We start from the raw sequence: 25,522 nt of genomic DNA on the forward strand, positions 1-25,522 counted from the left end.
GCTGAAGTAGGTATATAAAGATGGTGACTTAATTTTCCTGCTTACATATAATTTTTTTTTTTATAAAAACACTAATCGATATTTAATATCTTCTACATGTCAGCATGTCATATTTATATCATGCACATACTAAAAATTACATTATTGTGTCATAGCTTATTGGCTTTGAAAATAGATTTATATATTTTTTTTGTTCAACTATTTCACATTATATCTTACAGTTTTGTTCAATCATTATTTAACCAGCTGTCACTAAGGGCCAGCCGGTCATTATTTGTGCCTAAGACCTTTTTGATTTGCTGTCAGGGGTCATGAGCTACTTTTGTATTGAGCTACTAACCCCTTGGATTGCCTGTGTCACCGGGTAATTGGCATGGCAAATTGGTGTATTTACAAACACACGCACAATTACTGCTTGTACTTTAAACCAAATTCTATCTATCATCTATCTATCTATCTCCACATATGTATGTGTGTATATATATATATATATATATATATATATTATTTAATCTATTTCAGTTTAGATTTATAATAACATAAATTTAAATAGCATGGAGAATGTGTGTGGCTTGATGTTTCGTATGATACTGAACAGCAGGTAAGAGGTGTGGGATCTACATCTTTAAGAGGCTGAGATTGTCTCCAGCCTGGAAACATACTCACAATTGCAACATTCCCACTGCTTCTTTTGTTTGCTTGTGTGTGACAGCCAGAAATCAATGGGAGCCTTTTCTCATGGTGATTAGAAACAGCCTAACATAAGATGATCTTTCTTTTCTTCCGCTCCTTCCTTCCTTCTATCTTTTTTTTCTCTCTCTCTTCCTTCCGTAAACCTTTAAAATAAATATTAAGCAAGTTGGAAGGGGGTGCGATGCTCGGCTCCCACACACATTTAAACAAAAGAGGTAAAGGGAGAAGACTCCTGACCAGAAAAAGAAAAAGATTGTGAGCCAAACCCCCTTCAGTGTGAAGTGGCTGCTCTGGATGATGCTGATAGTAGAAACCGCTCTTGGATTTCCAATAAGCGGCGGCTGCAATTAGAGGCTCATCTTTGTGTGATTGTATCGGGTGCTCGGATCTGCTTCCACCACGGATGAATGCGAGTCCTGCAGGATCATGGCTCTTTGAAGATGGGGAGCTTTGTGGTACAGGAACATAATTAACTGGTCCTGGGCAGAGATTTCACAACACTGTTTTTTTTTCCCCTTTTCTTATCATCAGTGGATCATTGTACAGTACAAAGTAGGTAAGGGAACTTTAAGTGTTAATTAAACCAGTGACAATTGCTTCTCTATTGGGTTGCGCTAAATCATTATGCTTCTGTTCCATACGTCTGTTTTTTTGGGATCCGATCCTCTAAAATATTTGCATTTAATATCTGGCAATCACTAATCTTTAATCGCTAGCATTTACTTGTTTGTTTTCTAAAATTAATGTGGTAGCAGTAAATAACACAATGTGTTGCCTTATCTCTAATAATAATCGTTTACGAGGTGAAGACTGAATTCTAGAAAGCCGGGAATGGTGACATATCTGCTGTGTGATGCAACCTCAAGGGAGGTAGATTTCCTTGTTGCCATGGACAGGGTCTGCTCCGAGATCAGAATGTCACATGTAGACAGAGCCTGAGCTCATTTGCTGGGAATATATTGCACAGTGAGAATTGTAAATATATAAGGCTTATGGACGTTCAATATTTACCTGGAGGTTAAGGGGTTGTCTGGAGAAAGTAGTCGCAATGAATGGTGGCAGCGAAATCTGTTATGAAAGTAAAGCTTCTAGGTTGTCTTATTGCATCTTTGTAGTCGTTATGTTGCATTTCTAGACTTGCCGTCATTTTCTTGTTTTAAAAGTATAACTTTTAGAGCTATTTCATAATTTAGGAATTGCTCAAATAGTAAGATAGTTAACGTTTGGTTTAGTTTCTGATGAACTTTTGTAACCATTTGAATCAGACCCTAACTATTTAATATATTGTGGCCCATTTCTCAAAGTCTTACTGAGCTGAGCAAAATGATTCAGTGTACGTGTATGAGATCTACTATAAAGTAGCTTTGTAAATGGCTTCTGTTCTGTCTTACTAAACTGTGAATTGCACTGACCACTGTAATAGCAATCCAGAAATCCTGCAGGTGGAAACTTCCTCAGTTGTATTAATAGTGAACTACATGAACCAGTGTTCCCCTTTGCTGTTAGATCGCTGGAGAACTGTCATAAACTATTCATACATTGTCACATGGCCACTCACTGCGTACATGTGTTATCTGCTTTATTGGTATTTAACACCTATAGGTTTGCATTTATAACGCTCATCACATCTTATGAAAGTACACATCCCGGCATGCGATCACAATCGGCAACTCTCATGAGATAATTGGATGTGTCGAAGGTTACTATTGATATAAATGTATGTCATGTATTCCTCTTCCATAATGCATTGACAGCATTGAGAAAATGAGTGCACCAGAACTTCTGTAGTGCTTAGATTTGTCATAGATTAAAGAGATGTTCAAAGATTCATGCTGACTGATCCACAGGGAAATATATACTGGCCCCCTTTTTCCAAAAAAACTTTTATTCTGTAATGCCACAGCATACTTTCTAGAATGGGCTCAGTGCCAGGAGAAGAATTTGCTACACAGCTCCCTCTGGCTTCTCCATGTCTTCAAGAGGGAATTTTTCAGCAATTTTTTGCTATGTAATCTGAGGGCAGCCTGGGATAAGGGCTAAGACACAGAGTTCAGGAATGTAACACTTATTAAGCTGTGTGCTGTTGTTTGAATACAATGACTGTTTTATCACCAGGAGATTGTCACTGCTAGACTACAGTTTCTCTGAGCCATGGTTCAACCACATCCCCCCCTCTGATAAGCAGATTATTGTCAATAGACAATTTACACAGAAAGCTGTGTTGTGGGCGAGGTTAGCTTTCTGAGCTCTGCTGCATCAATAAACTCTGATTTGTGTACAAACAACAAATTCATAAGACGAGTCAAAGAAAATGGCACATAGCACGTAATTAAGTATTAACACCTTAACAACCAGGGGTATTTCAGTGACTGCATTTTTGTTTTTTCCTCCCCTTCTTCCCAGAGCCATACCTTTTTTATTTTTCTGTCAAAATGGCCATGTGAGGGCTTGATTTTTGCAGGACAAGTTTTCCTTTGGAACGACACCCTTGGTTTTAACTTATCATGTACTGGAAAACGGGAAAAAAATTCCAAGTGCCGTGAAATTGCAAAAAAAAGTGCCTTTCCACAGTTGTTTTTGTTTGCCATGTTCACTAAATGCCAAAACTGACCTGCCATTATGATTCTCCAGGTCATTACGAGTTCATTGACACCAAACATGTCTAGGTTCTTTTTTATTTAAGTGTTGAAAAAAAAATCTGGTAAATTTGGTAAAAAACAAAATGGCGCCATTTTCCAAGACTTGTAGAGTCTCCATTTTTCATGATCTAGGGCTGGGTGAGGGCTTACTTTTTGTGCACCAAGCTGATGTCTTTATGGATACCATTTTGGTGCAGATAAGATCTTTTCATCGCCCATTATTGCATTTAATTTCAATGTAGCGGCGACCAAAAAAACGTAATTCTGGTGTTTTGACTTTTTTCTTGTTATGCCATTTAGCAAACTGGTTAATTCTTTTTTTATATTGATAGATTGTTCGATTCTGAACTCGGCGATACAAAATATTGTAATATATATTTGATTTTCTTTTTATTGTTTTATTTTGAATGGGGCAAAAGGGGCCATTTGAACTTTTATTTTTTTTATTTTTTTAACATTTTTAAAAAGATTTTTTATTTTTTGCATGCTTTAATAGTGTCTATGGGAGATTAGATGATCAGATTGCCTGTGTGTAGCAAAAATGCTCACTTGCTATGAGCGCCAACTATGGGGTGGTGCTCATAGCAATCTGCAATGTCAACCATAGAGGTCTGCTGCAGACCTCTGGTTGTCATGCCAACCAATTGGTGGCCCACGATCATGTGACAGGATCACTGATGGGCGGGATTGGCAAGGAGCTTCCAGTAAGCGCGAGTTAAATGCCGCTGTCAGAGATTGACAGCGGCATTTAACTAGCACAAATTGAGGGGGCACCACAGGAAGATCTTATGAGTCTTGTTTTAGGTTTTGACTCTATTATGCGCTTATGTACTGTCTACTCATGTCACAAGTGTGACTATTTTAATGTTTTTTGTGTGTTCTTTTGTATCTAATAAAATTCCCCTGTTGTGTCCAACCAAGCCTTGTGGTGATCCCCTCTTTAAGGCCTATATATTTCTCTTGGATATATTGTCGGCATTTAATTAGTTAACAGCCGCCGGTGGATTCCACCCGTAGCTGTTGAGGGCACATGCCAGCTGTATAGATCAGCGTCATGGGCCCGGAAAGGTGCAGGCTCTACGCTGGAGGCCGCACCAAATAGGGGGAGTCCAGTATTAATGTACGATTACGTCCAATGTCAGAAAGGGGTTAATACCTACAACAAAACCTTGTTGTGTATACTGTGTGCAGAGCAGAAATAAATGCTGTATATACTCTTGTATAAGCCGACCCGAGTATAAGCCGACCCCCCTAATTTTGCCACAAAAAACTGGGAAAACTTATTGACTCGAGTATAAGCCTAGGGTGGAAAATGCAGCTGCTACTGGTAAATTTAAAAAATAAAAATAGATACCAGTAAGAGTAAAATTAATTGAGACATCAGTAGGTTAAATGTTTTTGAATATCCATATTGAATCAGGAGCCCCATATAATACTCCATACAGTTCATTATGGCCCCATAAGATGCGCCATACAAAATATACCCCATATAATGCTGCACAAAGGTTTATAATGGCCCCGTAAGATGCTCCATAGAATAATATGCCCCATATGCTGCTCCATAAAATGATCATGCTCCATAAGATGATCCATAGATTATTCCCCCATATATGCCCCCATAAGATGCTGCATAGATTATGCCCCCATATACTGCCCCATAAGATGCTCCATATATTATGCCCTATATGCTGCCCCCATAAGATTCTGCATAGATTATGCCCCCATATACTGCCCCATAAGATGCACCATATATTATTCCCCCTATATGATGCTCCATATATTATTCCCCCATATGCTGCCCCATAAGATGCTCCAATAATTATGCCCCATATGCTACCCCCATAAGATGCTCCAATTATTATGCCCCATATGCTGCCCCATAAGATGCTCCATAGATTATGCCCCATATGCTGCCCCATAAGATGCTCCATATATTATTCCCCCATACCCCATATGCTGCCCCCATAAGATGCTCCATATATTATACCCCATATGCTGCCCCGATAAGATGATCCATATATTATGCCCCCATATGCTGCCCCCATAAGATGCTCCTCAGATTATGCCCCCATATGCTGCTGCTGCAAATGAAAAAAATGACATACTCACCTCTACCTCGCTGGGGGCCAGGTGCTGGTGTCACCACTGGCTCAGGACCCGGCACCTGAGATATTCACCTGTCCCCGGTCCATCGCTGCTTGCCGCTGTCTGCCGCATCCTCTGTCAGTGATGTTCAGTCAGCAGAGGGCGCGGCGCACACTAGCTATGTCACCGCGCCCTCTGCTGCCTGAATGTCACTGACAGAGAACACAGCAGAGGCGAGCAACGATGGACCTTTGACAGGTGAATATCGCATATACTTACCCCCTCCTGGAGCGTGGGACAAGCAGGGGGCTGCAGAGATGTTCTGGGGGGTCAGTATGATCTGACACCCCTGCTCCCCCTCCTCCACTGACCCCCTGGTGAATATGACTCATGTATAAGCCGAGAGGGGGACTTTCAGCCCAAAAAAATGGGCTGAAAATCTCGTCTTATACACAAGTATATACGGTATGTATTTTATTTAAAAAAAATGCAAATATTTTTGGACATTAACCACTTCAAGACAAGGCCATATACTCCTTTTCCTAACCAGGCACATTTCTTTTTTTTTTGTATGTGCGGTTTAAAGTGATGTCAAATTTTTCTATGTTCAGATAATGTTTCATGTTCCATGCTTACTTTTTGCAAACAATTATAATTACAATGTTGTGCATTTTTCATATCTAACTTTGCAATTTCGAAATAAACTTGCAAAAGTTTATTTATTTGAGTTCCTCCAATATGATTTACACAAGGGTCTAAAAGAACTGGGTTATGTGAAAGTGTATATTTCAGGCATCATGCATTCTAGGGTTCTCTTTATATTTTTGAGCAGTGTATATTGGACACATTTTTATACGGAGGAGAGACTACTGACAGCCACTTGGATTGGCAGTGACTTTTATTTTATTTCTTTCCTACTTTTTATTTATTTATGTATTCATTTCACTTACTGTGCCTCCCATAAGATCATAAAATACCTTTTAGAAGGCATTTCAACATTTTACCCATTTTTTTTTTAAATCTGATTTTCTCTGTAACTAGGACTAGTATAATAGCCCCAGTTAAAGGAGAAATTTGGCTTCACACCTGCACAGCAGAACTCCAAAATATAGAAAATTGGTCTGCACTCAACAATGTGAGATGCTTGAGGAGTGGGCCATTAACCCATTTTTTTTACAGTGCAGTCACAAAGGAGGATGAAAATTGATCTTAAGGATAGAAGAGCCACATAGTAAATATTTAGTTGTAAGTTACCTACAGAGAGAGCAGTGGATTTTATAGCAAAGCTGACTGGGTTTTGTAGGATGCAGCAGCTCCTGCTTCCACCATACACCCATTTATCACATGACTGCATGGTCCAGAGGATGAAGCTCCATTATCATTTCCTATTCTGCATACGCAGCACTTGCTCAGTGCTGTGTATCCAGGGATTGGAATGGCAGAGACAGTCACAAATAATCTCTGCCTTCTCTATGGGAAGTCCTGAGTTGTCTGACAGCTGTCTCCCTGCTCTGGCAGCTGCACGAACATCACTGCAGAATGTAATGCAGAATGTCGATGTTTATTGTCTGTGATTGGTCTAGAAGTAAAAGAACACATACAAAGACACAAATGGTCTCCAAAAAAAGCAAATAAAAATAGTACATAGCAATCCCATGCAAATATCTACTCCAATTTACAGTCATGGCGGAAATTGTGGAAACCCTTCGAAAGTGTTACCGAAAATGAAGTACAGTTAGGTTCATATATATTTGGACAGAGACATTTTTCTAATTTTGGCTCTAAACATTACTACAATGAATTTTAAACAAAACAATTCAGATGCAGTTGAAGTTCAGACTTTCGGCTTTCATTTGAGGGTATCCACATTAAAATTGGATGAAGGGTTTAGGAGTTTCAGCTCCTTAACATGTGCCACCCTGTTTTTAAAGGGACCAAAAGTAATTGGACAGATTAAATAATTGTAAATAAAATGTTCATTTCTAGTACTTGGTTGAAAACCTTTTGTTGGCAATGACTGCCTGAAGTCTTGAACTAATGGACATCACCAGACGCTGTTTCCTCCTTTTTGATGCTCTGCCAGGCCTTCACTGCGGTGGTTTTCAGTTGCTGTTTGTTTGTGGGCCTTTCTGTCTGAAATTTAGTCTTTAACAAGTGAAATGCATGCTCAATTGGGTTGAGATAAGGTGATTGACTTGGCCATTCAAGAATATTCCACTTCTTTGCTTTAATAAACTCCTAGGTTGCTTTGGCTTTATGTTTTGGGTCATTGTCCATCTGTAGTATGAAACGACGACCAATCAGTTTGGCTGCATTTGGCTGGATCTGAGCTCACAGTATGGCTCTGAATACCTCAGAATTAATTTGGCTGCTTCTGTCCTGTGCCCAGCATCGGACTGGAACACCTTGGGCCCACCAGAGAAAATCATTCTTGGGGCCCACTATGTAGCTGCATAGAGTTAAATACCAGACCACCAATTGTGCGGTAAAACACGCTAATATCCGGGTATAATATAAGGTTGTACATGTCTTAATTATGTAGCAGGAGTTGGGGTAGCCCCCTCATAGAATATAAAGCAGCCCCCTCATAGAATATAATGTAGACCCCTAATAGAATATAATGCAGCCATCTCATAGAATATAATACTGCCCCCCTCATAGGGTATAATGCACCCCCTCATAGGGTATAATGCACCCCCCTCATAGGGTATAATACTGCCCCCCTCATAGGGTATAATACTGCCCCCCTCATAGGGAAATAATGCACCCCCTCATAGGGTATAATGCTGCCTCCTCATAGGGTATAATACTGCCCCCCTCATAGGGAATAATGCACCCCCTCATAGGGTATAATACTGCCCCCCTCATAGGGAATAATGCTGCCCTCCTCATAAGGTATAATGCTGCCTCCTCATAGGGTATAATACTGCCCCCCTCATAGGGAATAATGCTGCCCTCCTCATAGGGAATAATGCTGCCTCCTCATAGGGAATAATGCTGCCTCCTCATAGGGTATAATGCTGCCTCCTCATAGGGTATAATGCTGCCTCCTCATAGGGTATAATGCTATATAGATATATAGATATAGAGTTAGATAGATATAGATAGAAAGATAGAAGTAGAAATAGATAGATATAGAGATAGTAGATAATGGATAGAAAGTAGATAATGGATAGATATAGATAGAAAGATTCATAGAGATAGATAGAGATAGATATAAAGATAGATATAGAAAGAAATATAGATAGATAGGTAGAAAATAGATAATGGATAGATAGATAGATATAGAGATACATAGCTATAGATAGATATATAGATAGAGATAGATAATAGATAGAGATAGATAATAGATAGAGATAGATAATAGATAGAGATAGATAATAGAGATATACATATATAATAATAATAATAATAATAATATAGACATATATAGATAGATATAGAGATAAATATATATAGATAGATGGCTATAAATAAAAATAGATATAGAGATATATATATAGAGAGTGATAGATATAGAGATAATAGATAGAGATAGATAGATATAGAAAGATAGATATAGAGATAGATAGAGATAATAGCTAGATATAGAGATATGTATAGAGATAGACAGATATAGAGTTAGAAAGATAGATAGATATAGAGAGAGATATAGAGATAGATAGAGATAGCTAGATAGATGGATAGATAGATATAGATAATAGAGATAATAGATAGATGTAATAGATAGATAAAGAGAGAGAGATAGAGATAGATAGATAATGAGATATAGAGATAGATATAGAGATATAGTGTTAGATAGAAAGATAGATATAGAGATAGATATAGAGATAGATATGGATATAGAGATAACAGATAGATATAGAGATAGATAGATATAGAGAGATAGATATAGAGATAATATAAAGATAGATAGATATAGAGATAATATAAAGATAGATAGATATAGAGATAATATATAGATAGCTATAGAGAGAGATAGAGATATAGAGAGAAACAGATATAGATATAGAGATAGATATAGAGATAGATAGATAGATATAGAGATAATAGATAGATATAGAGATAGATAGATATAGATATAAAGATAGATAGAGATAGAGAGAGCGGTAGATAGAGAGAGATAGATACAGAGATCGATAAATAGATAGAGAGATAGATATAGATATAGATAATAGATAGATAGATAAAGATAGATAATAAATATAGAGATAACAGATAGATATAAAGATAGGTAGATATAGATAATAGAGATAGCTAGATAGACATAATAGATAGATATAGATAGATATAGAGATAGATAGAAAGATAGATATAGAGATAGATGTAGAGATAGAAAGATAGATATAGAGATAGAGCGATAGATAGATAGAGATAAATAGATAGATAGAGATAAATAGATAGATAGAGAAAGATAGATAGATATAGAGATAGAAAGATAGATAGATATACAGAGAGATAGATATAGAGATAGAGATAGATAGATAGATATAGAGAGATATAGAGAGAAATAGATATAGATATAGAGATACTAGATATATATAGAGATAGATATAGATATAGAGAGAGATATATAGATAGATAGCTATAGAGAGAGATATAGAGAGAAACAGATATAGATATAGAGATAGATATATAGCTATAGATATAAAGATAGATATAGAGATAGATATAGAGATATAGCGAGAGATATAGATAGATACAGAGAAAAGATATAGAGATAGATAACGGATAGATAAATAGATAGATAGGTATAGAGATAGATATAGATATTAGATAGAGATATATATATAGATAAAGATAGATAGATATACAGTGGGGCAAAAAAGTATTTAGTCAGTCAGCAATAGTGCAAGTTCCACCACTTAAAAAGATGAGAGGCGTCTGTAATTTACATCATAGGTAGACCTCAACTATGGGAGACAAACTGAGAAAAAAAAATCCAGAAAATCACATTGTCTGTTTTTTTTTCATTTTATTTGCATATTATGGTGGAAAATAAGTATTTGGTCAGAAACAAACAATCAACATTTCTGGCTCTCACAGACCTGTAACTTCTTCTTTAAGAGTCTCCTCTTTCCTCCACTCATAACCTGTAGTAATGGCACCTGTTTAAACTTGTTATCAGTATAAAAAGACACCTGTGCACACCCTCAAACAGTCTGACTCCAAACTCCACTATGGTGAAGACCAAAGAGCTGTCAAAGGACACCAGAAACAAAATTGTAGCCCTGCACCAGGCTGGGAAGACGGAATCTGCAATAGCCAACCAGCTTGGAGTGAAGAAATCAACTGTGGGAGCAATAATTAGAAAATGGAAGACATACAAGACCACTGATAATCTCCCTCGATCTGGTGCTCCACGCAAAATCCCACCCCGTGGGGTCAGAATTCTCACAAGAATGGTGAGCAAAAATCCAAGAACTTTGCGGGGGGACCTAGTGAATGAACTGCAGAGAGCTGGGACCAATGTAACAAGGCCTACCATAAGTAACACACTACGCCACCATGGACTCAGATCCTGCAGTGCCAGACGTGTCCCACTGCTTAAGCCTGTACATGTCCGGGCCCGTCTGAAGTTTGCTAGAGAGCATTTGGATGATCCAGAGGAGTTTTGGGAGAATGTCCTATGGTCTGATGAAACCAAACTGGAACTGTTTGGTAGAAACACAACTTGTCGTGTTTGGAGGAAAAAGAATACTGAGTTGCATCCATCAAACACCATACCTACTGTAAAGCATGGTGGTGGAAACATCATGCTTTGGGGCTGTTTCTCTGCAAAGGGGCTAGGACGACTGATCCGGGTACATGAAAGAATGAATGGGGCCATGTATCGTGAGATTTTGAGTGCAAACCTCCTTCCATCAGCAAGGGCATTGAAGATGAAACGTGGCTGGGTCTTTCAACATGACAATGATCCAAAGCACACCGCCAGGGCAACGAAGGAGTGGCTTCGTAAGAAGCATTTCAAGGTCCTGGAGTGGCCTAGCCAGTCTCCAGATCTCAACCCTATAGAAAACCTTTGGAGGGAGTTGAAAGTCCGTGGTGCCAAGCGAAAAGCCAAAAACATCACTGCTCTAGAGGAGATCTGCATGGAGGAATGGGCAAACATACCAACAACAGTGTGTGGCAACCTTGTGAAGACTTACAGAAAACGTTTGACCTCTGTCATTGCCAACAAAGGATATATCACATAGTATTGAGATGAAATTTTGTTTCTGACCAAATACTTATTTTCCACCATAATATGCAAATAAAATGAAAAAAAAACAGACAATGTGATTTTCTGGATTTTTTTTTCTCAGTTTGTCTCCCATAGTTGAGGTCTACCTATGATGTAAATTACAGACGCCTCTCATCTTTTTAAGTGGTGGAACTTGCACTATTGCTGACTGACTAAATACTTTTTTGCCCCACTGTAGATGGTAGCTAGATAGATAATAGATATAGAGATAGATAGAGTAAGATAGATAGAGATAGATAGACATAATAGATAGATATAGAGATATATATAGAAAGATATAGAGATAGATAGATATAGAGATAGATGTAGAGATAGAAAGATAGATATAAAGATAGAGCGATAGATAGAGATATAGAAATAGATAGATATAGATAATAGATAGAGATAGAGATAGATAGATAGATATAGATAATAGATAGAGATAGAAAGATAGATAGATATAAGAGAGATAGAGAGAGAGAGATAGATAGAGAGAGAGAGACAGATAGAGAGAGCGAGAGAGATATAAAAAAAAACAAAAAAAACACAATACTCACCTCTCCTCCTCGCTCCCACGCTGATCCCGGCTTCAGTGTCAGGAGCTGCCCCCTCTGCCAGACACACAGCGGGTGTGCGATGTAGTGACGTCATCGCGCACTGGCTGTGAGCCAGGAGCAGAGAGGACTGAGGGCGGCGCCGGCCCTGATTTACAGCTGTAGTCTGCAGAGCAGCTTACTGGGCTGGGGGCGGGGCCTCTGGGGGTGGAGACTGTGAAATGATATTCACTGCTTAGCAGTGAATATTCATTTCTCTTTAGCAGCGGGGACAGGGGCTCCTGCCTCCTGACACCCGCTGCTGCTCCGCTGGCAGGGGCCCCCATAGCAGCTGCATGGTGTGCGACACACCACTGGCTGGGGGCCCCTGGAGCAGCGGGGGCCCTAGGCAACTGCTGGCCCTGTATGCCTGCAGATGCCAGGGCCCACCGGAGAATCCACCGGTTCTCCGGTGGGCCAGTCCGGCGCTGCCTGTGCCACATCATCAATAAACACTAGTGACCCAGTGACACTGGCAGCCATGCATGCCCAAGCCATCACACTGCCTCCGCTGTGTTTTACAGATGATGTGGTATGCTTTGGATCATGAGGTGTACCACGCCTTTGCCATACTTTTCTCTTTCCATCATTCTGGTAGAGGTTGATCTTGGTTTCATCTGTCCAAAGAATGTTCTTCCAGAACTGTGCTGGCTTTTTTAGATGTTTTTTAGCAAAGTCCAGTCTAGCCATTTGATTCTTGATGCTTCTGAGTGGCTTGCACCGTGCTGTGAACCCTCTGTATTTACTTTCATGCAGTCTTCTCTTTATGGTAGATTTGGATATTGATACGCCTACCTCCTGGAGAGTGTTGTTCACTTGGATGGCTGTTGTGAAAGGGTTTCTCTTCACCATTGCGATTATTCTGCGATCATCCACCACTGTTGTCTTCCGTGGGCGCCCAGGTCTTTTTGCATTGATGAGTTCACCAGTGCTTTCTTTCTTTTTCAGGATATACCAAACTGTAGATTTTGCCACTCTTAATGTTGTAGCAATTTCTCAGATGGGTTTTTTTCTGTTTTTGCAGCTTAAGGATGGCTTGTTTCACCTGCATGGAGAGCTCCTTTGACCGTATGTTTCCTTCACAGCAAAACCTTCCAAATGCAAGCGCCACACCTCAAATCAACTCCAGGCCTTTTATCTGTTTAATTAAGAATGACATAACAAAGGGATTGCCCACACCTGTCCATGAAATATCCTTGGAGTCAATTGTCCAATTACTTTTGGTCCCTTTAAAAACAGGGTGGCACATGTTAAAGTGAATCTGTCACCCATATTTAGTGATATCATGTAAAGATATCACTAAATTGTGCATCCCATAAGGACTCTATTCGGGCTTTTGACTCCCCTCGACCCCGCACCTTTGAGGCATAAATACCTTTTTTAGCTTATTGGTGATGCATGCAAATCGCCGCGGTCCGGTCCGATGGGCGTGGGTTAGTGGTCTTCTCCTCCCCCTCCTCCTCGGCTTACTTCACGTAATCTTCGTCTGTGAATACCACAGACGCCGTTGGTTTCCACGCTTGCGCAATGTAAAGGCCCCCGGCACCTGCACAGTATGCTTTGCCCAACTGTGGGCAAAGCATAAAATCGCTACTGCGCAAGCGCCAGTATTTTCCAGTGCAGTCTATGCCCCGGAAGTCTTCACATGCAGGGCACACTTCCGGGGCATAGACCGCACTGGAAAATACAGCATGATATCACTAAATATGGGTGACAGATTCCCTTTAAGGAGCTGAACCTCCTAAACCCTTCATCCAATTTTAATGTGGATACCCTCAAATGAAAGCTGAAAGTCTGAACTTCAACAGCATCTGAATTGTTTTGTTTAAAATTCATTGTGGTAATGTCTAGAACCAAAATTAGAAAAATGTTGTCTCTGTCCAAATATATATGGACCTAACTGTATGTCTCCCAGAAAATTACTGCAATTATACATGTTTTGTTATACAGATGTTTATTCTATTTGTGTGCATTTGGCTACACAAAAATACAGAGCAAATTGGACATAATTTTACACAAAATCCACAACATTGGGCCAAGTAAAACCGTTGGCACCCTCAACTTATATAAATATATAAATCACATTTGTTCTTATAAGATCCAGTAAACTTTTCTTCTTGGAACAGGGAGCCGCCATCTACCTCTTCAATCATTCAGCCTGAACAACAGAGTCTCAGCGCAGCCGGTGCATTAATGTCACAAGTTCACACTGGAGTAGCACATCAGAGGAATGTGGCTAGATGAGTAATTATATTTTTTAACTTAATTTTCAGCAGATGTGGAAAAGTTTTGGGGGTAACTAAACTGTGTGGGGGGTCTATAAGGACATCATACAGTGTGGGGCTGTGAGGGCCATTATACTTTGTGTGGGGAGCGATGAGGCATCAAAATGTGTGGGGAACTATGGAGGCCATCATATTTTGTGAGGGGATAATAGGGTCTATAATCCTGTGTAGGGGTTGTGGGGTGCATCATACTATGTGGGAGTCTATGTGGTGCATCATACATTGTTGAGACCGAGGAGATTGTGGAGACTATCCTACTGTGTACAGGAGCTATGGGGAACATTATACTGTGTGGGTGACTGTGAGCTCCAGCATACTGTGTGTGGGGAGTGCGGAGTTACATCATAATGTCTGTAGGGGTGGTGAGGGCTATAATTTAGTGTGTGTGAAGCTGTGGGGCATCATACTGTGGGAGAATCATACTGTTTGTTGGAAGCTGTGGGGGCATGATACTTTGTTTTGGGGACTGTGGAAGCATGATAATGCATGTAGGGGCATCTTTCTGTGGCTAGTGATGGGGTAACATACTGTGAGTGGCTGTGGTGGCCATGATACTGCATGTGTAGAACTGTTGGGGACGTATTACTTTGGGGAGTTGTGGAAGAAATATACTGTGTGTGAAGAGCTGTGGGGGCATACTATTGTGTGGGGGGGTTGTGATGGCATCATGTGTGGCACCAACTAACAAGTATAATGTGAACAAGGGTTACCTATAACCAACTAACTGAAAAAAACCCTATTAAAATATAACTTTTATTAAGTACAAAAATAACAATATAAAATTGCACAGATGTCCACTTTTATAAAGCCTATTAAAAAACGGGCTATTGTATTGCTGGAAAGAGATAAGGTATAGCAGTCAAACCAAATCTAACCAGCTGAATCTGCCAATCCAATCATGTGGTCAGAAAAACCTGAATCATAGCAGTTAAAAACTGCACAATACTATTATAGCCCAAAAACCTCAAAAAATGAAGAAAAGGGGAAATGGACATAAAGAAGATGTATAAAAATTGATAATAGGTGCTACCATCTGATAACAATTTCACTCTGCCGATGTAAAGAAAAGAGTGACCTGGCCCTATACAAAATGACTATCTGAACACCTACCTAGGTGTGGAGGTTGGTACCCTAAGAAATACGAGAATGGCGCCCCCGCTCGTGCGATGGCTATCCCTAATCTCCTATATCATCCTATAAGAGGACAGATTAGAAACAGAGGGCCAGATGGCCTGTATCCATTTGCTTAGAATATATTCATGAATGCAATAAAGTAGATTTATACAATCATATATGCATGTGAGGAAAGGTAGAAAGTCATATTTTAATAGGGTTTTTTTCAGTTAGTCCATCATGTGTGGCAGCATCATTCTCTGTGGGTAGACTGATGGCATACTGTGTGAGTGCATCAATCTGTCAGGGGGAGCTGTTGATGAAGGTACAAGGGCTGAATAAAAGTATCAGAATAATTTATAAAAAGCTGTAAATTATATGGTTTTGATTAGCTGCTACAGGTAAAAGACAAGTTACAATTAGGACTATAGTATCATGTATTAGTAGTAGCAGCCAGTCAACATACTTGATTATGCTCAATATTATGTGCTAAAAATGTATATAAATGATAATAATAATAATAATAATAATAATAATAATAAACAGAATTAATTTCAGCCTGTGCTTTGACCCTCCCCAACAGTCACCGTTTCTCTTTTGTTCCTTTGGGAAATTAATTGTTCACACTAGCTTTATTTATTTCAAAATCACTTTATTATTTCTTTTTACATAATAAATGCCGTAATATATTATAAAATTAACAAACAATTGTAAGAGAAGGGGGAGGTAGAGGTAGGGAAAGGAGTGGATTTTGGTAATAGTTGAACTTTATTAATAGGAGAAGGGGAGGGGGAAGAATGAGGTAAAGGGGAGGAGAAGGGTTAGGGGTAGAGAATCAACATTAATGGAACTTTTTACTTTCTTTAAAAGTTTTAAAATTGTATTATATAACATTGCTGTAATGATTTCTCTAAGTAACAGAAACATCTGGGCTTGTTTTCTACTGTTAATGTTTGACTTGTGATGAACCTAGTTTGTTAAAGGTTTCACCCTGGTGGAAATTTTTTTTGGACCAACAGGACCAATCATTCAAATATTTTGAAATATTTTATTCCTGATGGAGTAATAGTATTCATATATGTTACATAGAGAGACTTTTTCTATAATTTCTTTCACAAAAGGCGGTACTAATTGTTTCCATTTGGATGTAATAAGAATTTTTGTAGCTTATAAGATATGTATGGTAATGGATCTATTTTTTGGGGGTAGTTCAACAATGTCCAAAGATAGAAGAGCAAGTTGGGGGGAAAGTGTAAATTTATTTTCTTTTATTTTATGAATGAGTTCATGTACTTCTTTCCATAATTGTATTATTTTTGGACTATTCCAGAAAATGTGTAGCGTATCACTTGTTTGGTCACAATTCCTCCAACATTTTTTAGAACAGCTAGATGATGTTTTGCTTTACTACAGTTAAGTAGAATGGCCAATATTTTATAGTGGGTTTCTTGGAGGGAAGGACATTTTGTTGATGAATAGGTTCATTTAAGGGCTTGAGACCATCTTTCAATGGAATATGAAATATTCAGGCCTTTTTATCATTTTATGTATATTTATGTTTTTTGAAATATTTATATTGTCATTGAATCATTTATAGATTGATCTAGTACTCAATATGCTTTTCTTTTTTTGTATTATATAGATGAATTGAGATTGTTCTGTGAAATGTAAGGAGGAATTTTACTTTTGTATTTATGTATTCCTTTTTTTATAATTATATAGATCTGAATCAGGGAGTTAAAGGTTTGTAATTGTCTAACGTTAGGACAGAGTCTTGGAGGATGTCTGATAGGTGAGATATTCCAGATGATGCCCATTGGTTTATGAAAAATTTCAGAATGGCAATTTCTAAGAATATGTTTGGTATAGTATGATAATTAATCTTAGATACTTTATCCTTACATGTAAGATGTATTTTTTTGTTCAATGCATGTACTGAGGGTTTAAGTTTGGGGAAGCTTGGTAATTTAAGTTTTGTATCAAGAATATCAGCCTGAATTAGAGATGTGAGAGGGATGTTATTGTTGAGGTATGTCTCTATTTCAAACCAGCCTGATTTCCATGATTGGAGAAACCATTTTTGTGTCTGATTTATTAAATTGGTTAAATAAAATACCGTAAGGTTGGGTAATCCCATGCCACCACTTCTTTTGTTTTCAAATATGTGTTTTGTTATTCTGGACATCTTATTTTTCCATATTAATCTGGACATTTGTTGTTGTAGCTTTTTTAGCCAGGTGACAGGAATGATCAGGGGGATTATGCGGAATATATGGAAAATTCTGTATAGAATCAACATTTTGTATTAAGGTATCTATCCTAACTAGAGTTGAGCGACTTTTGGTTTTTTAGGGTCGAGTTTCGTTTCGTGAAACCCGACTTTTCCAAAAGTCGGGTCGAGCAAGATCGGGCGATTATAGGGAAAAGTCGGGGTCGTCCCGAAACACGAAACCCAATGTAAGTCAATGGGGAATAAAAGTCGGCAGTGAGAGGAGGACAGGAAACACACCTACAGTGCCCATTTGAATGCCAAAAGCATCAATTCTTCTTACTTAAGCTTGTCAACCTTAATTAACTTCATAATACAAGTTACGCACTGAAAAATGGGGGTTATTTGGCTAAAGTTGTGGGGGGGTAGGGCTGGCTCCAGGTTTTTATGTGCCCTGGGTGAAAGAGCGCCCCTTTAACACATACCACAACTCATCATGCTCCGATACGGCAGAGAAATAGCGGTATAGTACAATGAAAAATACTTCACTTTTTACATCTCATGACGAGGCCCATCTATTTCTCCATACAGAATCATTGGTCCCATATAATGTTTGAAACAGTATATGATGAGCTCCACATAATGCTACAGTATATGTTGGTCCGCATGGATGAAGCTCCACTGTCTTATGGGCCCAAATAATGCTCCAACCATAATGGGCCCCATTTCTAATGCTCTAGGGTATAATGGGCCCTGTAAATGCTGCTCCAGTGTCTGATGTCCACCTTTGGAATGTTCCAGTGTATGGTGGGCCCCATCTATCATTCTCCAGAGTATAGTGCTCCCCAAAAATTGCTGTCCCAACATTGAAAACAATCAAATAAGTCTCCTCGCTAGTGAATCCCTGTACTAGTCTGGACTCCTCGTCGTCCCCATCTTCCATCTCACTGCACAGTATTTTAACCTTGCAAGTGCTGTGATTCTGAGCAAGCAGGGGGGGCCCACTCGTTGGCGACGACACTGGCACAGGGCCCCTGATAGTACGGTGGTGTGTCAGATGGCGGGTGGGCCGAACCTGCACTTTCATCTGCAGTTTCCTCTTTGTCACCGTGTAAGATGGAACTGTATATGGGAAGGGTAACCTGAGTTTCATCAGGGTCAGATTCAGGCCGTGTAGTATGCGAGGGGAATGTAGTGGTCTGGGTCAATGTACCAGCAGATTCATCGAGCAGTGGCTGGGCATCAGTGCACTTGTGTCGCCCCCAGGAGTACGGTCGCCACAGTGGCATTACCTTCCTCCTAGGGAGTGTGATGTCATGCTTGGGAGCAACGAAGGATCTCTCTAGCAGGTTAACTGATTGGGCGGCGTTATTCCCACGAGTCATGACCCTCCAAACAGCGTTCATGAAGGCAAAGTGTTTGTTTTACGTGGGCAGTATGGTTGCAAAGCTGAACCTTAAAGGAATGTCCAGAAGGGCACCACCAGGAGTGGAGCCTACAGTTAAATTCGACTCCACCTGGGAAACCTCAACCATGCCAGCTACAGAAAAGATGCACACATTGCAAGCTTAATTCCGTTAACGAACGAGACTCCGTCATGCCCCGCGGTCCGAGTCCAGCTTACTAGAGGGACACGTGAGGCTCTGGCACATGAGATTGGCCAATAACTGGTGTGTCATGCCCTTACATGTCCGTGGCTGCATGTGCGCTACACTGAAAAGGCCAGCGTTTGTCGCTTACAGGTGCAGATAACCCGCTGAACAACGTTAGTGATGGGGATCACTAATTACAATTATTACCCGCGAACGATGATTTCCCAGTAAGTGCAGGTCAACCGCAGTTCCGGAATTAGGCCTAACCGTCATTCCTGAAAAAATGAAAAACTTACGTGTGCAAACCACAGGTGCTGTAGCTTGCTTAACAGCTCGCCAGCTGTTCTCACGCCCAGTATGGATTACACGTGATTGCACAAAGGTGAGAAAGGGTACCGTATCCCCGGATAACATGTATGGATAGCGTACACATTAAAATATATGTCAATACATCAGGAGGCAGGCTCAGACGGTGTTAGGCCCAGTATGGCTTGCACGTGATTGCACAAAGGTGAGAAAGGGTACCATATCCCCGGATAACATGTATGGATAGCGTACACATTCAAAATATATGTCTATACATCAGGAGGCAGGCTCAGACGGTGTTAGGCCCAGTATGGATTGCACGTGATTGCACAAAGGTGAGAAAGGGTACCGTATCCCCGGATAACATGCATGGATAGCGTACACATTCAAAATATATGTCAATACATCAGGAGGCAGGCTCAGACGGTGTTAGGCCCAGTATGGATTGCACGTGATTGCACAAAGGTGAGAAAGGGTACCGTATCCCCGGATAACATGTATGGATAGCGTACACATTCAAAATATATGTCTATACATCAGGAGGCAGGCTCAGAAGGTGTCAGGCACAGTATGGATTTGACGGCCCAGACTACACAGCGGAGGAGCAGGGAGAGGTAAAGATTGCAAATGCTGGGGTCCTGCCCAAGCAAGGGGGGCCCACTCGTGGGCGTCGGTACTGGCACTGGGCCCCTCATAGTATGGCGGTGTGTCTGACGGCGGGTGTGCACCACCACCGTCAGAGACACTTGATTGCACTATGAGGGACCCTGTGCCAGTGCCCGCGCCCAAGAGTCGGCCTACCCACCTGTCCAGGGCAACGGCACTCGCACGGTGTCGTGCGCTAGGTGGTGACCCCAGCCATGGGGGGGGAGGCAGCACAGTTAGGGAGTTTTAGAAAGTGGCATATGTTGATGTTGGACATTCAGCTGATGCAAAAGGCGAAATAGGTCAAGTCCCAGGAAGAGGTGGACCAAAGCAAGCCATTTTTCTGTCACCCTATGTGTCATCAGGGGAAGGTGGGACAAAATCCTTGGAAACTCATGCATGGTTCATTTTAATGAAGGTTAGATCATCCACATTTTGGGTTGACAGACGGGTCCTTTTTTCTGTCAGGATTGATCCAGCTGCACTGAAGACTCTTTCCGATAGCACACTTGCAGCTGGGCAAGCGAGCTCCTGTAAGGCATATTGTGGCAATTCAGGCCAGGTGTCCAGTTTAGCGGCCCAATAGTCAAAGGGGAATGACTTGTGTGGGAGAACATCGATATGGGAGGAAAAGTATTTTGTAACCATAGTTGACAACTGCTGTCTCCTGTCACTTTCCATCGATGCAGTATTACCAGTTGTGTGAGCGGTACTTGAAAAATCAGTCCACAACATTGTCATGTAACCCCTGTCTCCAACGCCACTTCTGCTGTGAGCACCATGAACACCTCTGCCAAGCTGCCCCCGGCCCGTACGGCTCGTGTGAGAACCATCACCGCTGCTGTGTGCTGGGAATGCCTCAAGCAACCGATTTACCAGAGTTGCTTGTTTATTAGCCAATATTAGGTCAAGGTTCTCCTGTGGCATGATGTTTTGTAATGTGCCTTTATAGCGTGGATCCAGGATGCTGGTCAACCAGCAGTCGTCATCGTTCATCATTTTGGCAATGCGGGGGTCCCTTTTTAGGATCTGCAAGGCATAATCTGACATGTGGGCCAATGTTCCCGGTGTCAATGATGCACTGCGAGTGCTGATTGGAGGAGCACTTTCTGGCATATCAACATCCCTCCAGTCACGCACAAACCCTGTACCAGACCTTGCCACGCCAACATTTTCACTTGCCCCACGAGATGCATCCTCCTCCCCTAAGTAATCACCCCATCATCATCCTCCTCCTCTTCTTCCTCCACCTCGTCCAGGAGAGTTCCCTGAGCAGACAATGGCTGAATGTCATCAAGGATTCCCTCCTCCTCTTCCTCCTCATCAACATTGGCTGCAGACGCCTGCTCCTTAAGGTGCGTCAAAGTTTGCATGAGCAGACGCATAAGTGGGATGCTCATGCTTAGGATGGTGTCGTCTGCGCTTACCAGCCGTGTGCAATCCTCAAAACACTGAAGGACTTTACAGAGGTCTTTGAGCTTCGACCACTGCACACCTGTCAACTCCATGTCTGCTCTCAAAGTGCCTGGCCGTGTATCCTCCCACAAACGCATTATGGCCTGCCTCTGCTCGCACAGCCGCTCCACCATGTGCAGGGTGGAGTTCCACCTTGTTGCAATGTCGATAATGAGGCGGTGGTTGGGAAGGTGGAGCAATCGCTGCAGCTTCTGCATACGAACGGAGTGTACAGGCGACCGGCGGATGTGCGCGCACAGTCTTCGCACCTTCTGGAGCAGGGCTGTTAACTCCGGATAATTTTTGAGGAAGCACTGCACCACCAGGTTCAAGGTGTGAGCCAAGCAAGGTATGTGGCTGAGTTTTGAAAGGGCTATGGCTGCCACAAAATTACGGCCGTTATCACTATCTACCTTGCCTGCCTCAAGATGTACACTGCCCAGCCATGACTCAGTTTGTCGCTTCAAATACTCGGCCAGCACCTCGGCGGTGTGTCTGTCGCCCAAACACATCATCTGCAACACAGCCTGCTGACGCTTTCCACTAGCTGCTCGATAGGGGGACACCTCGTGTGCAACAGTGGCAGCTGCAGATGGAGTGCTCGTACGACTGCGCTCTGTGGTCGAGCTTTCGCTTCTGGAGGAGGAGGAGGAGGAGGAGGGTCGAACGCTTACAGCCAACTGTTTCCTATACCATGGGCTAGGCAGCACTGTCCCACCACCGCTGTCCCCTGTGGACCCTGCATCCACCACATTAACCCAGTGCGCAGTGATAGACACGTAACGGCCTTGGCCATGCCGACTGGACCATGCATCAGTTGTGAGGTGCACCTTTCCACTCACTGACTGCTTGAGTGCATGGACAATGCGGTCTTTTACATGATGGTGGAGGGCTGGGATGGCTTTGCGAGAGAAGAAGTGGTGACTGGGTAGGTCATAGCGTGGTACTGCATAGGCCATGAGTTCGCGGAAAGCTGCGCTTTCCACCAACCGATAGGGCATCATCTCAAACGAGATTAGTTTGGCAATGTGGGCGTTCAAACCCAGTGTACGCGGATGAGAGACTGAGTACTTTCTTGACCTACTCATAGTGTCTGGGAGGGTGAGCTCGACTTGAGAGCTGCATATGGTGGAAGTAGCGGTGGACAGGGCGGACTGAGAGAGGGTTGATGATGGTGATGGAGTTGGTGTTCTTTCTGATGGCCTAGATTCAGTATTTCGTTGATATAACAGTGGGATTCCCTGACTGCTGTGGCCTTGCAACGACACCTCAACATTTGCTGCTGTGCTAACCGGTGGGCTTACAGTGGGGGAAACAATGTAGCATTGCTGACTACCTTCTTTGTGATCAGTTGCACATGTGGCACTTGAGGTTTGGTGTTGTGTCCACGCTTGCAAGTGCATGCTGGCTAAATGTCTAAGCATGCAACTGGTATTCAAATTTTTCAGATTTTTCCCTCGGCTAAAGGTCTTTGCGCACTTCTTACAGATAACCTTGGCCTGATCATGAGGATTTTGTTCAAAAAAGTGCCACACTGCACTCTTCCTACTTTGGCAGACATTTTGCGGCCTAGCACGCTGTGACCTTTTGACCCTCTGGACAAGCTGTCCAGCAACTCTTTTGATTTTTGGAACCTGTCTTTGGAGTGCTCCGGGCCTGCCAGATAACAGCTGTTGCGATGTCGATGTCTGCTGTGGATGCTCCTCATATGAGCTATTGGAAGTAGCACCCTCTTCCCCCAATGGATGCCAATCTGGGTCAACAACTGGGTCATCCATCACCTCCTCTTCAATGTCATGTGCACCTTCCTCTGTGTCACCGTGTATGGTGGTATAGTGTGCGGGAAGGGGCACCTGAGTCTCATCAGGGTCAGAATCTGGCTCTGTACACTGCGAGGACAATGTAGTGCTCTGAGTGAATGTACCAGCAGAATCATCTATCAGCGGCTGTGCATCAGTGCACTCCATGTCAGATTCATCTTGGCCTGGGTAATTCACCATTTCACTTGATAATCCAGGCATGGTATGTGAAAACAGCTCCATGGAGTAATCAGTAGTATGGCCTGCGTCATCCTTCAATCTTGGTTGGGGTGAAGGACACAAGGAAAGGTGTGGTTCATGAACATGAGCCTCCAATGACGACTCAGTGCTTTTACTTTTTACAACTTCAGAAGAGGAGGCGATAGAGCTGGAGGCTGAGTCAGCAATGTAAGACAAAACTTTTTCCTGATGCTCTGGCTTTAAAAGCGGTTTGCCAACTCCTAGAAAACTAAGCCTTCGAAGCCTTATGGAGCCAGACGATGACGCAAGCTCAACACCTCCTGCATTCGGTCCTATTTTGCTCTTGCCACTACCATCAGATCCACCACCAACACCATCATTACCAGCTGCCAACCCCCGCCCAATTCCACGGCCTCTTCCACCAGCCTTCCTCATTTTTTGTAGAAATGTAGACAAAATCCAACAAACTATATAGTAATGTAAAACAAGGTACAAGGTGTCTATAGGACAGGGGAGATTTTGAATTTCTGCACACACTTGTGGACACTGGACACTTATGGATTGTGTGAGGCCCACTGAATATCACAGCGCTATGTCACAGGCTCGATGGCACAGGTGTGAAAAAAGTGACTACAGGATAAGGGAGATTTTGAATTTCTGCACACACTAGTGGACACTGGACACTTTTGGATTGTGTGAGGCCCACTGAATATCAGAGCTCTATGTCACAGGCTCGATGGCACAGGTGTGAAAAAAGTGACTACAGGATAAGGGAGATTTTGAATTTCTGCACACACTAGTGGACACTGGACACTTTTGGATTGTGTGAGGCCCACTGAATATCAGAGCGCTATGTCACAGGCTCGATGGCACAGGTGTGAAAAAAGTGACTACAGGATAAGGGAGATTTTGAATTTCTGCACACACTAGTGGACACTGGACACTTTTGGATTGTGTGAGGCCCACTGAATATCAGAGCGCTATGTCACAGGCTCGATGGCACAGGTGTGAAAAAAGTGACTACAGGATAAGGGAGATTTTGAATTTCTGCACACACTAGTGGACACTGGACACTTTTGGATTGTGTGAGGCCCACTGAATATCAGAGCGCTATGTCACAGGCTCGATGGCACAGGTGTGAAAAAAGTGACTACAGGATAAGGGAGATTTTGAATTTCTGCACACACTAGTGGACACTGGACACTTTTGGATTGTGTGAGGCCCACTGAATATCAGAGCGCTATGTCACAGGCTCGATGGCACAGATGTGAAAAAAGTGACTACAGGATAAGGGAGATTTTGAATTTCTGCACACACTAGTGGACACTGGACACTTATGGATTGTGTGAGGCCCACTGAATATCAGAGCTCTATGTCACAGGCTCGATGGCACAGGTGTGAAAAAAGTGACTACAGGATAAGGGAGATTTTGAATTTCTGCACACACTAGTGGACACTGGACACTTTTGGATTGTGTGAGGCCCACTGAATATCAGAGCGCTATGTCACAGGCTCGATGGCACAGGTGTGAAAAAAGTGACTACAGGATAAGGGAGATTTTGAATTTCTGCACACACTAGTGGACACTGGACACTTTTGGATTGTGTGAGGCCCACTGAATATCAGAGCGCTATGTCACAGGCTCGATGGCACAGGTGTGAAAAAAGTGACTACAGGATAAGGG

General features: G+C 41.8%; 1 protein-coding gene across 2 annotated transcripts in view; it reads left to right on the forward strand.

The window, feature by feature from the left end:
* Positions 1-653: 653 nt before the first annotated feature.
* MYO16 (myosin XVI) overlaps positions 654-25,522 on the forward strand; it is a 783,767-nt gene continuing 758,898 nt past the window's right edge. Inside the window, exon 1 of one of the 2 annotated variants that reach the window (XM_073556817.1) lies at positions 654-1,249. The gene's annotated coding sequence lies outside the window, so the exon portion shown is untranslated. The remainder of the gene's footprint in view (positions 1,250-25,522) is intronic. The other variant, XM_073556818.1, reaches the window with a different exon arrangement.

The sequence above is a fragment of the Dendrobates tinctorius genome, unplaced genomic scaffold, assembly GCF_039654945.1.
Source record: "Dendrobates tinctorius isolate UK_male_01 unplaced genomic scaffold, ASM3965494v1 ptg000240l, whole genome shotgun sequence".
Classification (NCBI taxonomy): domain Eukaryota; kingdom Metazoa; phylum Chordata; class Amphibia; order Anura; family Dendrobatidae; genus Dendrobates; species Dendrobates tinctorius.